The following is a 15288-nucleotide window of genomic DNA, read 5'->3' as shown; positions in this document are numbered from 1 at the left end:
TGCCGGGAAAAAAATACGTTCCGTTTTACATATTTTAGGTATATTATTAAATGTATTTATGGCAAAAAATATTTTTTAAATCTATAAATTATATCTTTCTTACTGTTTTTGCTATTAAATATGATAGGTGAAATAACACAAAGAAATATATATATTATTATTCTAGTATTTTTTTAAACGTAATCGCTAATTAACTCCCGCTGCGCTGTGAAAACGAAACGCATGACACAGGTAAAAATGAAAGACGTTTGGATGCGTTCAAACAATGTTATGAATTTGAGTTTATTTATTAATAATACATAACATTTTCCCGGCCCGAAAAAAATAAGTTAGACCCCGTTAGTAAAAGCACGCATAAATTACTATTTTTTGAAACACCGATGATTAATGTTCGCATTCAGGTCATATGTGGCCATCCTCCTTTACATACAACATTAATGTTTACTCTGAGTAGCTGCAGTGTGGCATTTATACAAATGATCGAAACAGTTGGTTAATAAGAAGCGTGGTTATCGCCTAGTGATGGATGCACGGCTGCTTGATACCGTCGACAAATAATAGGCTAGTGATGTGCGCGAGTTATCGATAGAAATAGCATTATAGAGCGATTTATCGATCCAAATGGCAATATATATAAGGCTCGGTGCATTTAGTGCTTGGTTAAGATGAGATTTGAAATAACAAAAAATACACACTATCAATCAGAATATTTAATTATTATTATCTGTAGTTAATTCATTTTTTGTTATCTATGAAATAAATTAAAATACTAGTAGATAAATGAAACTAATATGGAAAAATACAAAGCATAGTATTTTTTTAACATAACAATCTAGTAAGATCGGGTTTTCAGTATCTAATACAAATAATTCATTATCGAAAAGCTAAAATTAATCGATATCGAATCACAACGAACTAACGCAACGTCCACTAACATTTGTCATGGCTCAAAAGCGCGGGAATTAAAGTGACATTTGTTTTTTTTTGCTGACAATACCAAGGCTAGGGCTTTACGGAATTTGACACATAGGTATACTTTTCTATTGGGTTTCGATGGAAAAATACATGTGCGATATTGAAACTGTTATAAATTCAAAGTCAATCAGAATAACAATGAATCGTGTCAAATCGTAAGCAGTCCCTAGAAAGCCTATTACTTGGAAGTGTTATCTGTACGGGGTCCCATCTTTCATATTTGGACCGCACGGGAGGCCGAGGCGATAAGCGAGGATTAACTCGAACTATTTATCATTTACTTCGCCTTTTTTCACTACCGTTTTAATATCCAACCTCTTTGCGTTAATAGAAATATACTGGTTTTGTGTTTCAATATTGGAATAGGCTTACAATAAAATATGGACACGTCATATCAAAATTACGTAATAAATCAATAACATATAGTTATTTAATAAGCTACATTTAAAAAAGAGTGTTTGTCGAGCACACGTGTCAGAAACCTCTTCAAGATTCAAAGATACCAAAATCGTCGCCTTACTCCATGACGTGACGGTATTGCCATAACGCGACCTTGAAATTTTACTCTCAACAACGCTCAACTCTAAAAAAGTCTCCATAGCTATTAAAAGTGTCGCGGTAATCATATTGTTTCTAAAATTATGGAGTAAAACAATAAAGCACACAATAAGCATGAAAACTGAATACAAAACCAACATCTCTATTAATCTATTTACATAAACAATACTTTGACTCGTGACTACTTAAAGCGAAGACAATACCTTTACAATTACACTATCAGAAGCGGATAGTGATCAAAACAAAACTAAAAGATTGCCGCGTGCTGTCAATTTACCGACTGTGACAAAAGGGGGTAATGGTTTCGTACATTCCGCAGATCACTATCATGAGATAGTGATGTTGCACTTAGAATAGAATAAACAAGGAATTAAAAATAAATGAACATGATATTAGAATATCAAACAACACATAATAAAAATTTTTGTCCTAGAAATATAGATATTCTGTTTTAAACTACTAAGAACTAAAACTTATAAAATTAGGGTTATTATTGCATCCAGGCTAACCCGAAACTTTATAATATTTGGACTAAAGTTACAGCTAGGCATCTCTATCATAGAATTTCAGGCCACCTACCCAATCCAAACTATTCCTACAACAATTGACAAACAAATGACGTCACAATTACACAACCAAACGAAAGTAAACAGCTGATCCGAACAATGAAAAACGAAGTATTAAGCTAGATGTGAACGAACGGCACCTTGAGGACTCCTGATGTGCGCAAATGAAGAACAATACCCTATTGTGTTGGAGCTACGTCACGGATATAGGTCAGGAGCCTAAATATCAGCTGACTGCGAATTCACCGGTTCGTGTGAACGTCTATATTGTTTGATGATTGTTACGATCCTTAGAGGCGTTGTTTCTATATGATATAGGGGCTTATTTTAACGGTAGAGATGAAGCTGCGTCGCCTTTATTTCGGCAAATGGAATATAGGTATATAGAAATGTTAGAAATTAGAATAAGGTTATTTTAACATGGAAAGTCACTGTGGTTTACTCTTTAGCCCTTTTCGGATATCTATGTTGGTTTTCTAGTTCATAGCATCTTGGACTTATCTTGGATATGCAGTAGAATCTTTTAAACTATCACAAGGCATGTAGTTATTAGTCATTTGTCTTATGATCACATTAATTCTATAATATTATATCGCTACTAGCGAGTACACTAAAGATTATTATTGTCCTATACCTATAGCATCAATTATCAAAGTCAAAACATCAAAACGCGTATGACAAGAGAAACATTATACGATTAGAGGTCCAAATTGGTTCGGGATTTATCTCTCCAGGTGGGCTGAATATCGCCAGGTCATTCTATGTCGTTAACAAATTAAATTCTATATTAGGCACCTTTCGATCGAGCTATTCGACAAATCAAAATTCATTTCTTGCATATAAGATGTGTTTTTTGTTTGCACGTGTTTCACATCTGAATTAATAAAAAACGGAATATTTTTTATCTGTGTTTATTAGCTACGGTAGGTAGGTATATCACAAAACTTTTCTATTGAAATTGAAAACTATTTTATCTTTGAACGTCAAGTCTTTACCGAATAAGATAGGCTATATTTTTATCCATAATCAACCGGAGAAAAGCCAAAACAAGTGACTTATTAGAAAATAATATCAATACATGATTCTATTGTATAGTTACATCAGTTTCAACTACATACGATTTTCGCAAAGAAACCTTTCAGCCGAAATGTGAATGGCCGGCCGGAATCCGAGCGATCTGAGACAATGTGCTATTGTTTGTTTAGCAATTATCTCGGCCACGTGCACAGCTTTGTTTACAACTGTTATCTCCTGCGTCCTTGCGGTTTGGATTGACATCTTTAGCGTGTTTTGGTAATGTTCATGATCATTAATATGATAAAGTAATGATTGAATGTGAAGAAACTTGAAAGTGGCAGTTCTGGCTGTAGAATATTACTAGCATAAACACTATATAGTTATATAAAATATGTAATGTGCAAATATACAATGTATGACGATAGGTTTTGTTAAAGAATTGGAAATTTATTTATTTATTTATCATTTATATAGTATACTAGCGGTCCGCCCCGGCTTCGCCCGTGGTACATATGAAAAATAGATGTTGGCCGATTCTCAGACTTACCCGATATGCACAGAAAATTTCATGAGAATCGGTCCACCCGTTTCGGAGGAGTATGCAGACTAACATTGTGACACGAGAATTTTATATATATAATAGATTATATTTGTCAAATGTTACTGTAAACTTATCTATCTGAACAAGTGACATTTTTATACAATTAATGGTAATAATAAGGAGACACAACATTGAATTTAGATATAATTTAAAAGATAAATATACAAGATGAATTACAGGTTTATCTGTTGTAGAAGATAAGTTCATATAAACAAATCTGAATACTCTGCTTCGAAACCGACGGAAAATGGTTAACCAACATAATGCAAAGTCGCCTAAAATATAAGAGATTTTACAGGACTTATTTTGATCATATTTAAATGTAATGTAAGATGATGAGTTGTTATTAGATTTTATTATGAAACCTCGATTTGTACGGTACATTTGTATGTCACTACACCCCGCAATAATTTCAAAGTTCATAACGGATCGTGGTTGCGAATGCCTCATGTTTTCACTATTTTATCTGTGCTTTTGACAGTTTTACTTCTTGCCTGAAAACCGTTAGCGCGTTATGGGAAAGTTACGATTCGAAGTGTGTTTCTATTAAATTGTTTCGTTTGAGCTATTATTTTTAACTATAGGCCCGCCAAGGCTTTGCCCGTGGTACATATTAAGCCTCAGGGATCACGTAGGTACTTATAACCAACGGTGAAGAATTTTTGAAATCGGTCCAAAATTACGGTTTTAGAGCAGTTCTTCAAACAATACATTTAGACGTTTTGACGTGTGTTTTTGCTGTTTTGTTTAGTGATTCATTAATTCAATTTAAAATGATTAGAAGGCTTAAGGCTGCAGTCTAGCAAAATTGCGTTTTCAACAAGTTATTTGACAATTTTTTCCCGGCTAATGAAATGATAAACTGAATTTTTTTTTCTTGTTTAACAATTAGTGTTATATACGCAATGCGCGTGAATTTTTTCACATTTATAAAGTTACTTTATGTTACCTTAATCAGGCCTTCAAGATAAGTCTCTTTCCCCCAAAATCATTTCGAGCTAAGTTTGTGCACTCACTACGTTGCAACCGATTACAATTTACACAATTTGATCAGCACATAAATATCCTTATATAGTCGTAATTCAAATGTGCTGAATACAATTGCCGAAAAACTTATGATTTTCCTAATTAGAACGTTATAAATTCATTAAATTTCCCATTTTTTGCCTTACAAAAAACTATTGATAAATACTGCTAAAAGCTATTTTTCCATTAATTTATTCGAGTTGGTTGAAGACCAATGAGTATTAATCCTTTAAAAAGTTTTTATTTTGAATTTTGATAATTCTTTAAATTTTAAAAACATATTTTAAATAACTAGGAAAAATCCTAGCGAATTTCTTCAGTCGCGCTCCTTGGGCCGGAGCGTTCTGACGTGTGCTCTACGCTCGATTTTCCTTCATACCGAAGTGAAAGTTGCTCTACTTCATTAAATTTAATATTTTTGTTAATTGATTATTTTTATCTTAGTTTTGTGAAAACTTTTGTATTTTCAAACTATTATTCGATTTCGTTATGGAAAATAAACGAAAAAAATATGCGTGTACTAGAAAAAAAAAAATATCTTCAAACGTTAAGTTAATGAAAGCAAATAGATTACAAGGGTGAGTAGCATCAATTTCTTTATTTTACGGGGTGTCAGTATAGAGATATATGTTCCTTTAAAATTAAAGTTAGCTCATACATTTTCTTTTTTCTAAAGTTCCTTATATAGAAAAGTGCTTAGTTTTCGTTTATTATTGTAACTAGGGACATACGGTGAAAATGATTTGTTTACTACAAAATTCTAAATATATCGAGGTGTTTTAAATTATTTTTTCGAGTCATTTTAAACGTAGCGGCATGTTGTTTGATTATTAAGTTTGTAACATAAATACAGGAAGTCATTATAAGTTGGTTTTATGCTTTGATCTTACAGACGCGCTGACACATTTCGTCCACCATTAACAGCTCTAAGTACCAATATTAAAACGAATGGAAGATCACAATAACATAGAACATTCAATGGGTGTTGAGAACTCAACAAACACAGGTAACAAAGACGCACAGAATAAAAAAAGAGGACGAAAACGAAAATTCGATGATGCTTTCCCTTTTCGACGTATTGTTAGGGTACGTCACCAATCTGCAAAAAACAAAACTGATGATTCCCAATTGCTGATTGAAAATGAAAAACAAATTATCGATAACAGTGGTGAAGTTTTTTGTCTAGAGGGACGACGAATAGTATCAATAGCGTATTTTTTTAAAATTTTGGGAAAAATTGCTGATCACAATGAAACATCCTTCGGTTGCAGATTAACTCATTTAAAATGTTTCGGTGAACAGCGTAAAGGATTTATATCAACATTACATTTTAAATGTGAACTTTGTAATTCTGAATTTGACATCAGCACTGAAGATCCGGCTTACACTTGTGATGCCAATCATAGCATAGTTGCGGGTATTATTAGCATTGGATGTGGATTAGCCAATTTAAATGAACTAGCAGGAAATGCTGATATACCCGGAATGACAAAAAGTATGTACGCCAAAACAAGTAAAAAAGTGTATGAATGGTTTCATGAGACAGCGCTAGAAGAAATGCGTAAGGCTGGTATCGAAGAATCGGAACATGCTAAAGAAATAGGTAATGTTAATAGCAATGGTATACCAATGATCGACGTGATCGCTGATGGGTGTTGGTCCAAAAGATCTTTCCGTAATAACTACTCAGCTTCATCAGGTGCTGCAGCAATTATCGGGGCACACACGGGTAAGCTGCTCTACCTAGGTGTAAAAAATAAATACTGTAGTGTATGCTCAAAAGCTGAAAACAAAAATACAGCAGCAACGAAACATACATGTTTCAAGAACTTTTCTGGTAGCTCTTCCAGCATGGAATCTGCATCTCTCGTTGAAGGTTTTAAAAGTTCTTTGCAAACTCATGGCCTAATATATGCTAGGCTTATATCAGATGGTGATTCAAGTAGTCATAAAAAAATTTTAGAATCAAATCCCTATGGGAATTGTAAAGTAGAAAAAATTGAGTGCCGAAACCATCTGTTAAGAAATCTTTGCAACAAGTTAAGAGCACTAATAAAAGATACGAGTATTCCTATTCAACAGAGAAAACACCTGACGGATTTCAAAGTCATGAAGTTGCGCAGATACACGGTGCGAGCTATAAAGCTTAGAAAGCACGAAAAATTTTCCGAAACTCAAAAAATAGTAAAACTTCGCGCAGATATTTTTAATGCTTTACAGCATTCTTTTGGTGATCATTTGAACTGTGATAGTGCTATTTGCCCTGCACCTGATAAAACAGACACCAATACGGCAATAATTTTACTAAACTCAATCCTTTGGAGAAAAATGTGCCAAATTGTATCCTTCTTAGCAAACAACGCAAAAAGTTTAATACATGACGTTGATAGTAATGCTGCAGAAACATTCAATTCAGTTATTGCTAAATACGTAGGTGGAAAAAGAATTAATTATACACAAAGAAATTCATATCAGGAGAGGTGTTCAGTTGCAGCAATATCTTTTAATTCAAAAAAACCAATCCATGCTGTGCATACACACATATTTCGTAAACCTACTGGCAAATACTCAAATATGTATGAGACAAGTAAAGCACAAAGAAAAGTTTACAAAAAAGCGTTTCGTAAAAAATTTCAGAAAAAAGGACAAGATCCAGATTACGGTCAAAATGCACAACGACCAGACATGGCTGATGAGGATTTTCAGTTATCAAAACAGGAATTTTTGAAACAGATGGAACTCACTGATAAGCAAATAGATGAAATACAAAAAAGAACTTTTAATCAATGTTCTAGTGCAGAATGGATAGAAATGAGAAAAAACAGATTAACAGCATCTATGTTCGGAAAAATTTGTAAACGTAAAGATAATATTAGCTGCGGTCCTTTAGTAAAATCAATTGTAAAACCGCAAAATATATCTAACGTCCCATCGGTTGCTTATGGTAAAGCCCACGAACAAACCGCGTTAGCTCAATTATCCCTGCAGGAAAACATTACGATTATGGGTTGTGGATTGTATATACATAAAAATTTTCAATATTTAGCAGCTACGCCTGACGGTATTTACTATGATCAAGAAGGGAAAATGGGACTAGTTGAAGTTAAATGTCCATTTTCGGCAAAAGACATGAATGCGGAAGATGCGGTAAAAAATAAAAAAATAAAATTTTGGAAATACAATGCAAAAAATAAAAATTTTGTCGTAGATAAGAATCATGACTATTTTTTCCAAATTCAGGGACAACTAAATATTGCAGAAGCAGAAGTCTGCTTATTTGCCGTTTGGACTGGAGTGAATCATTCGTTAAAAATAGAATATATAAAAAGGGATGTTACGTTTTGGCAAAATAAAATGATAGGACCATTATCAAGATTTTACATAAATTGCCTACTGCCAGAATTAATTGATTCGAGACTTCAGCGTTCGATGCCCATCAAGGACCCATCCTATATCATTCAAGCAATTGAAAAAAAATATACAAAAAAAAATAGAGAAAAATCTAGTGTAACCGATAAAGCATCAGAAAGTAGCAAATAATTTACTAGGTTTATCAATATAAATGAGAAATAAATATTTTTTGTTTTCATTTGCGTATTTTTCTATTTTATAATTTTTTACACATACATCACATTTTTCTATATGAAACTGAACAACTTTCACTTAGAAACTTAGGTCGAAAAAACGTATAGAGTTATGCATTTGGTATGGAAAGCTTATTTTTTTTATATTTCGTCCAAATTTCTTTGTAAAAGTTGATCAGTTATATAAACATAAAGTTGAAGATATCAATAGAACGTATTCGCAAATTTTGTGTACTGATAAAAAGAATCACCCGGTGTAATTTTCACGAAAATTGTTTCAAATTGTCATTTTAGGTACTTATAACGAATATTAAATTATGCATACGAATGATTTAATTTTTAAAAATTAAGTGGAGCAACTTTCCCTTAGTACATTTGTATTATTTACATATAGATGACAGGATGCATTTGTTTGCACTACTAGACCAAGCCCTTAATTGAGTTTGCAAAATACTATTATTCGATCTCTTGAATAAAGTTTTTTATCTAAGGCAGACCTGCGTCATAGTTCATAATAAAAATGTACAAAAACTTTGCCTTCGAATTAAAGTGATTTATTTATTAAATCGTGAATAAAGTTTTAAAATTGTTCATGCACTACATTTTACTTACATCAGTCATTTTATCGGCTTTTTACGATTTACCTGCTAAGAAAATATTTTAAATAAAAACACAAATGTTATCCGACTTAGTATAACCTGACCAATTTCAAAATCACATCACCACTTTGACCAACAAATGACTTCACAATTTTGCGGATTAGCATTATAATCCGGCCAATTTGAAATGCAATAAATCTTAAACAAATTACGTAGCAAATGACTTAATATATTAGCGTACCGTTCATGATCTGGAAGATTGAGGGCCTGTCGCCTCTGAGGGATTTACTGACACTTTAGTAAATCCTGATTTTACGAGAGGGCGTGGTCGATTTACATTTTATATGTAACTCGGCTGTGATTTTTACGCCAAGTAAATTTCCGATTTTATTACCTTTTTTGAGGGTTTTTCAAGAAGAGTATTTGATGTTTTTAGAAGGGTAATAATTGTTGTATGTGATTCAACAGAGGTTTTTATAAAAGAGTAGATGAATTAAAATGTAAATAAGGAGGTACTTCGGTTTACGGGATAGGGCAAATGTATTTGCATTATAAATATATCATTTAGGATCAATATTCGACTACTATCTATGTAATTAATTATTTATCAAGGTAAATTATACCTTAATGTACCTAACAGTATTTATCATTTATAATAATATAGATAATAATTAACAGATGGAAGACGTATCAAAGGTAATTCAGGTCCAAATGAAATTTGGATTATCGAACAAACTATTCACGGATAAGTAAATGTTCGCTTTGCAAGTTAGTACCTCCAGAACAAAATTACACTTCATCGTGAACTTAGCTTATTTAGACTTAAAAACGCCAAATTCGTTCTGAGAAGCGATCGAATTATCTCCCAAATGGTTTTATGTAGGTACGCACGCCTGGTTTTACGATGGCAACACTGTTGCCATTGACAGCGAACATGATTTATTGCCAGCTTCATGCAACTTTGCGATTTTGAAATGGCAACGATTCTGACGGTTTTAAGAGTGTATTGCTAGTTTATGGCGGATTCGAGGGTGTGGGGAAATTACGTTTTGTACGATTTTAATGCGTTCGGAGGTTTCTCTTTCGAGTTTTTCCTGATAGTGTTCTGGATGAGTGTGTGTGGTAGAATGATAGATTGAAATCATATATTTACCTACACACCTACTTATAAAGTTACAATACTTATAGTCTCTTGCTTCTCCCGTTTAACCTCTCAACCACCGAGCGGCCAGATCCGACCGCGACACAATAGATTTTCTATACTGTCTGTGATTCCGGGGCCTGATGGATTAAAACGTGGAATGAACAAAATGATCACTGGCAATATGTTAAAATTTAAGCTAAAAGCAAATGGTTCAAGTCTTTTTGCGCATAAACTACGTACACCTACCTATTTTATCCCTATTTACCTACATTAAAATGGTCTTCATTATATTGCGTCTTCATTAATAACGCAACTTTCGAATTTATTTTATTTTCAATATAATATGAACCTCCAGGAAATAAAAACCCAGACTTCCTTGAAATATAAAAACATAATTCACTAAGAATACTACTATTCACACTAAAATATTTTAAATATTAAGCAATACATTATTTATATTTTGTATTTTATTATATTTTACATTTTTAATAACATTGCCTATTTCAGTCGTAATAAAACACCCAAGCACCAATTTAACACTCAATCCACTGGAAATAGCTTATCAAAACACGAGCTACGCACGGCCAGACAGACAATTCACACCATGAAGGTGTTGATTACAAAACGTGTTAAAGCGTGGTAATTGGAGGGTGTAGCCGTCTCGGTAATGCGATCCTAGTGCTTATGTTAAACCTATATAGGTATAAAATCTAGAAGCTTTATAGGATGGGTAGAAAAACTAAAGTATAAAACAACATTTTCAAGAAAGTTTAGATTGAGGAAAGATCTTTACCTACTTTTTAATAACCATATAGATTGGTTTCGGTATTATGTGAGTTTTTGGTCATCTTGATACTTAAACAAAAAAATAGTATTTGCAATAGGTATAATAAAACGCGACGTTCAAAGAACTTTTCACTCCTTCATAGCTATGGAACTGTAGAACATAGTCTGTTCGCGAAAACTCAAAATCTACTTACTGATTTTCGGTTTTCACCAAAGCTTGCGGTTCTTTAGGAATCCATATATGTACTAATATTATAAATGCGAAAGTAACTCTGTCTGTCTGTCTGTTACTCAATCACGCCTTAACTACTGAACCAATTTGCATGAAATTTGGTATAGAGATATTCTGATACCCGAGAAAGGACATAGGATAGGTTTTATCCCGGAAATCCCACGGGAACGGGTTTTTCTTTGACTGCGCGGGCGATGCCGCGGGCGGAAAGCTAGTGTTTAATATATGTATAATATTAGTTTTAGAGAACGCGAGCGAAACCTGTCGGAAAGCTAATAATATGTATAGGTAAAAAAAATCTACATTACGGCGCCGATTTTCATTCTATATTATCACCAATGCGTGGTCCTCCGGAAAGGTTTTAGTATATAATTTATTACGCAATGCAAGCGACGCCGGGCGGATAGCTAGTAAAAACAAAATCTGCATTTCATCTCAACGTTGCGTGTGCTAAATCCACCGTAACAAATTTTCAAGCCATATATCTCGGCTATAAAACGCGAAACCCGACGCCTGCCGCTGTTTTTGAGCAAAATACTGCACGTTAATTTAACATTTCTGCTCGTTTGTGGCGGCTCTATATAACTTTATGTAACTTTTATATGTAGAGAAATATTATAACTTTGTGTAAAAACAAACGCCAAGCCGTCGTTTTATATTTTGCTGCTGTCTAAAAAATGTGCCGTTTCGATATTGATGTTAGAATTTCAAATAATTATAAATGGAAATATCAAATTGTCGAAGCAAAAGCCTATTTTTCCTTCATTCTATCAAATACAAACGATTTTATGTGTTTGCATAAGCTTCAAATAATGTTACTGGATATTACTTTATTAAGTCGACTTCGTAAAAAAAAGCCATAGTAATTTTAATTTTATATAGCCTAGAGACACAGTGGACACAATGACATAAGTGGAGAAACGTTGTTTAGTTCAAAATAGGGAGAAGATAGTAATCATCCTGCTTTAATTACTTTTCATATACGTCTAAAAAAGCAAAAGCATCTCCTAAAGAATGGAAAATAAGCTCCTAAATAACAGCTCTAATCACACCTTTACCATAGCGTAATACTATAGAAGACAATACAAATTTTAAGCAGCTCAACTCATTCACAAATCATTCACTTCATTTCGTTCATTCAACCGAGATCAGTCTAAACACGAGTCGTGTTACCGTACTGTTTAAATTCCCAACTATAAACATTGGACGTCCATATTTAAATAACGCTGTGAGCTGTGACCTTCCGTGTGGAATATGAGTAATAATAATATTTTTTGAGGATGTTTGTTCATTATAGTAAATGGTGGTACTGAATGAACTGTTTTTGAAAATCATCATGAAGCATTTTGATAATTACAGCTGTAACTATTGTATCGAACGATGAGTGTACACTGAGAAAACGTAACGGCTATAAATAAACAAGTTGCTGCTATTTACAACCGAATAACTTGCTTCGGAGGGAGCCTGCAAAGTTTGTTGCTAAAATTATACAAGTCAACTTTGTTAACGTATGTTGGTAATATTAGCCCACTAAGGTGGTCAAAAATACGTATTAAAGGTTTGTTGCTTTTAACCTATTCACTCAGTAAACTTAACTAACCTATTTACTATAATGAATCGTGTTACTCTGTTAACAATACCCAACGTGCTCTGCTGTTTTTAGCAAAGTAATTCAGTGATTTCAAATATGTTGCTTTGTAAAACTAGCTAAGTAACACAATAATGTTAATCATATTTATTGGGTAGGGACAGCCAATCTACTTTGTTACTTCTACTCAATTAAAATTTGTATACGTAGCCAAGTTACTGGGTACTGTCAATCGTGTTCATTGGGTAACTATAACTAAATATACTCTTTCTAGTCAATTAAGATTGGTATATTTAGCCAAGTTACTTTGTATTCTTAGACGGGTTAATTAGGTAACCATAGCTAAAATACTTTGTTGCAAGTACTAATTCAAACGACACATATTAAGTTATATATTTTCAGTATAAGCTGACCTGTAAATGTTCGTAAAACCTATACAAGGTGTAACAGAAAGGGGATATACCTACACATACGAACAGGGCGTGATGTACTGATTAAACTGAACAACTTTTCCCAAGGAAAATGGGTCGAAAGATGAAAAAAAAAATTAAACCTCTCCATTATCTTCATCTTTTGACCTTATGTTCTTTGGGAAAAGTTGTTCAGTTTCATCAGTACATCACGCCCTGCTTAGATGTGTACCCCTTTCTGTTACACCCTGTATACAATGTGAGGTCAGCTCATACTGAAAATATTTACCTAGTTCGATATGTTGTCATTTGTACCATTATTAGTGCAGAGGGCAAAATTTTGGCATGTCGGAAAAAAAGCCAATGAAACGTTCATGTAGGAAAACAACACTCGTTTTACCGACACACCAAAAACTTAAAAGAAACTGAAATAAAATCATGCACATTAATGAAATTAGCTTTATTCAGTACACGATACAATCATTTCAAGTAACATATATCTACTACTTACACTTAAATACTACTTTTAAAAATAGTACACAATTTACAATGTCAAGAAACGATACTGGTGTTCTGTGTTTTAATTTTCACAATAAGTCAAAAGTTTTGGCAAAAATTGTAGAATAAGTAATCTTTTTGATCTAATAATTTTATTACAACCCAACAAGTAAAACCGTACCTATTTTTTTTAAACATTTGAATTTAATCTCATTGAATCATAATTCACATTCGTTGTCGGGAAAATGATCATAAATGCTAAAACTTAAACATTTTTTGCACAAAAAAAAATAAATTAGGTACAATAATCTCTTTACATATTGTTCGTTTTCTATTATAAAATGTTCTGGTTGAACCTCGTTACAAAATGTGAAAAAACCACACCCACAACACTTTTTAGATAAAATGAAATGTGTCTTCACCCAAGGCCATTTTAAGTATTCCAGCAACTGATTCCAGGAAATGATTTTTATCCAAAAAATTGTCAACATCTAAGATCATAGACATGTTTGATGTGAAGATATTATATCGGAACTATATCGTATCTAATGTAATTTACATATTAAAGTAATAGGTATATATGACAATATCTTGCTTGATATGAAGTAACTTACTAATTCAAATATTTTTGGCTTGATTGTGGGAAAGCTTTCAGTGATTTCGGTATATTGTCCTTTGGTTTTCAAAATCTTTTTCTAGCTGTAAACAAATAAAAAAACGTAAGTAAGTATACAAAAGTAATTAAACTAAAGCAGACAAAAAATTAAAAAAAAAACTGAACTCACCAGAAGATATCCTTTGGGTTTTTTACGAGCCGCATATTCATTGTATTGAGGTATTGGAGCTATGGGTAACTCTTTTGCAGCAATTAGCCACGTCTCTGTAGTTTCTTGCCACTTTAGTTCTACGGCTGTCCATGGCTCAGAGGAGTTTTTGAGCCATAATAGTTTGTCTTCTGCATCTTGCTCTTCTATAATAGTTTGATTAAAATTCATAATGATGATGAAAAGTTATTGTTTTTAATGTAAATTTGAATCTGCCTTGTAGGTGCTGAGGCGGCGCTTCAACAGACACGTTCGTCACTCGACTATGATTTGATAGAAATGGCTGACCTTGCGGGTTACGCAGCCAATTCCTTGTTTAATTTTTATCAAGTTACTCGGTCAAAAGTAGTATTCGCTCCATTGTTAATTGCCGAGCTGTGCTTATCTACCAATAGATAAGTAACTTGTTTGTTTTTAAGTAAGAAACACGGTTATATGTATCATAGCAAGTTATTTAATTTTAGCCAAATAATATTATGTCTAAATTTAAATGATTTACTTGTCATTCAATGATAATATAAGCTTGTTTATTTTTAACCGAACTCTGTGCAAATAGTAACCAACTATGGTTAAGACTAAAATTAAATAACTTACTTATCATTAAATAATAACGTAAGTTTGTCTATTTTGAACCTAATTCGGTAAAGGTAATATTGACCGAGTCGGTAATTTTGAAATAAATAAGTACTTTTTTAATAATAGCTAAGAATATTTAGCAATACTTGCTTGTATAATACTAGCAAAGCTTTAATGCACATTTTAAATATGTCTTGATTGAATGCAGCAGAATAATTTTTAACCGAGCTAAATTGGTACTTTGCTAAAGCAAAATTTTCTCAGTGTATGAAAACAAAAATCCCTTAAGAATTATATCTAGTAT

General features: G+C 32.7%; 1 protein-coding gene and 1 long non-coding RNA gene across 2 annotated transcripts in view; both read right to left on the bottom strand.

Moving 5' to 3' along the window:
- Positions 1-15288, bottom strand: part of Sox15 (Sox box 15 transcription factor) — a 111447-nt gene that overhangs the window by 43933 nt on the left and 52226 nt on the right. The window lies entirely within an intron of this gene.
- LOC149897524 (uncharacterized) lies at positions 14146-14733 on the bottom strand. Its single transcript, XR_016458185.1, has 2 exons — positions 14370-14733; positions 14146-14283 (listed from the first exon to the last, which is right to left on the bottom strand). It is a non-coding gene; the product is annotated as an uncharacterized LOC149897524 (long non-coding RNA).

Source organism: Colias eurytheme, chromosome 25 (assembly GCF_061535395.1).
Source record: "Colias eurytheme isolate Ceu_HAF_F1 chromosome 25, ilColEury1 Martin Lab GWU primary, whole genome shotgun sequence".
In the NCBI taxonomy this organism is placed as follows: domain Eukaryota; kingdom Metazoa; phylum Arthropoda; class Insecta; order Lepidoptera; family Pieridae; genus Colias; species Colias eurytheme.
This window is presented reverse-complemented; position numbering and strand designations above follow the sequence as displayed.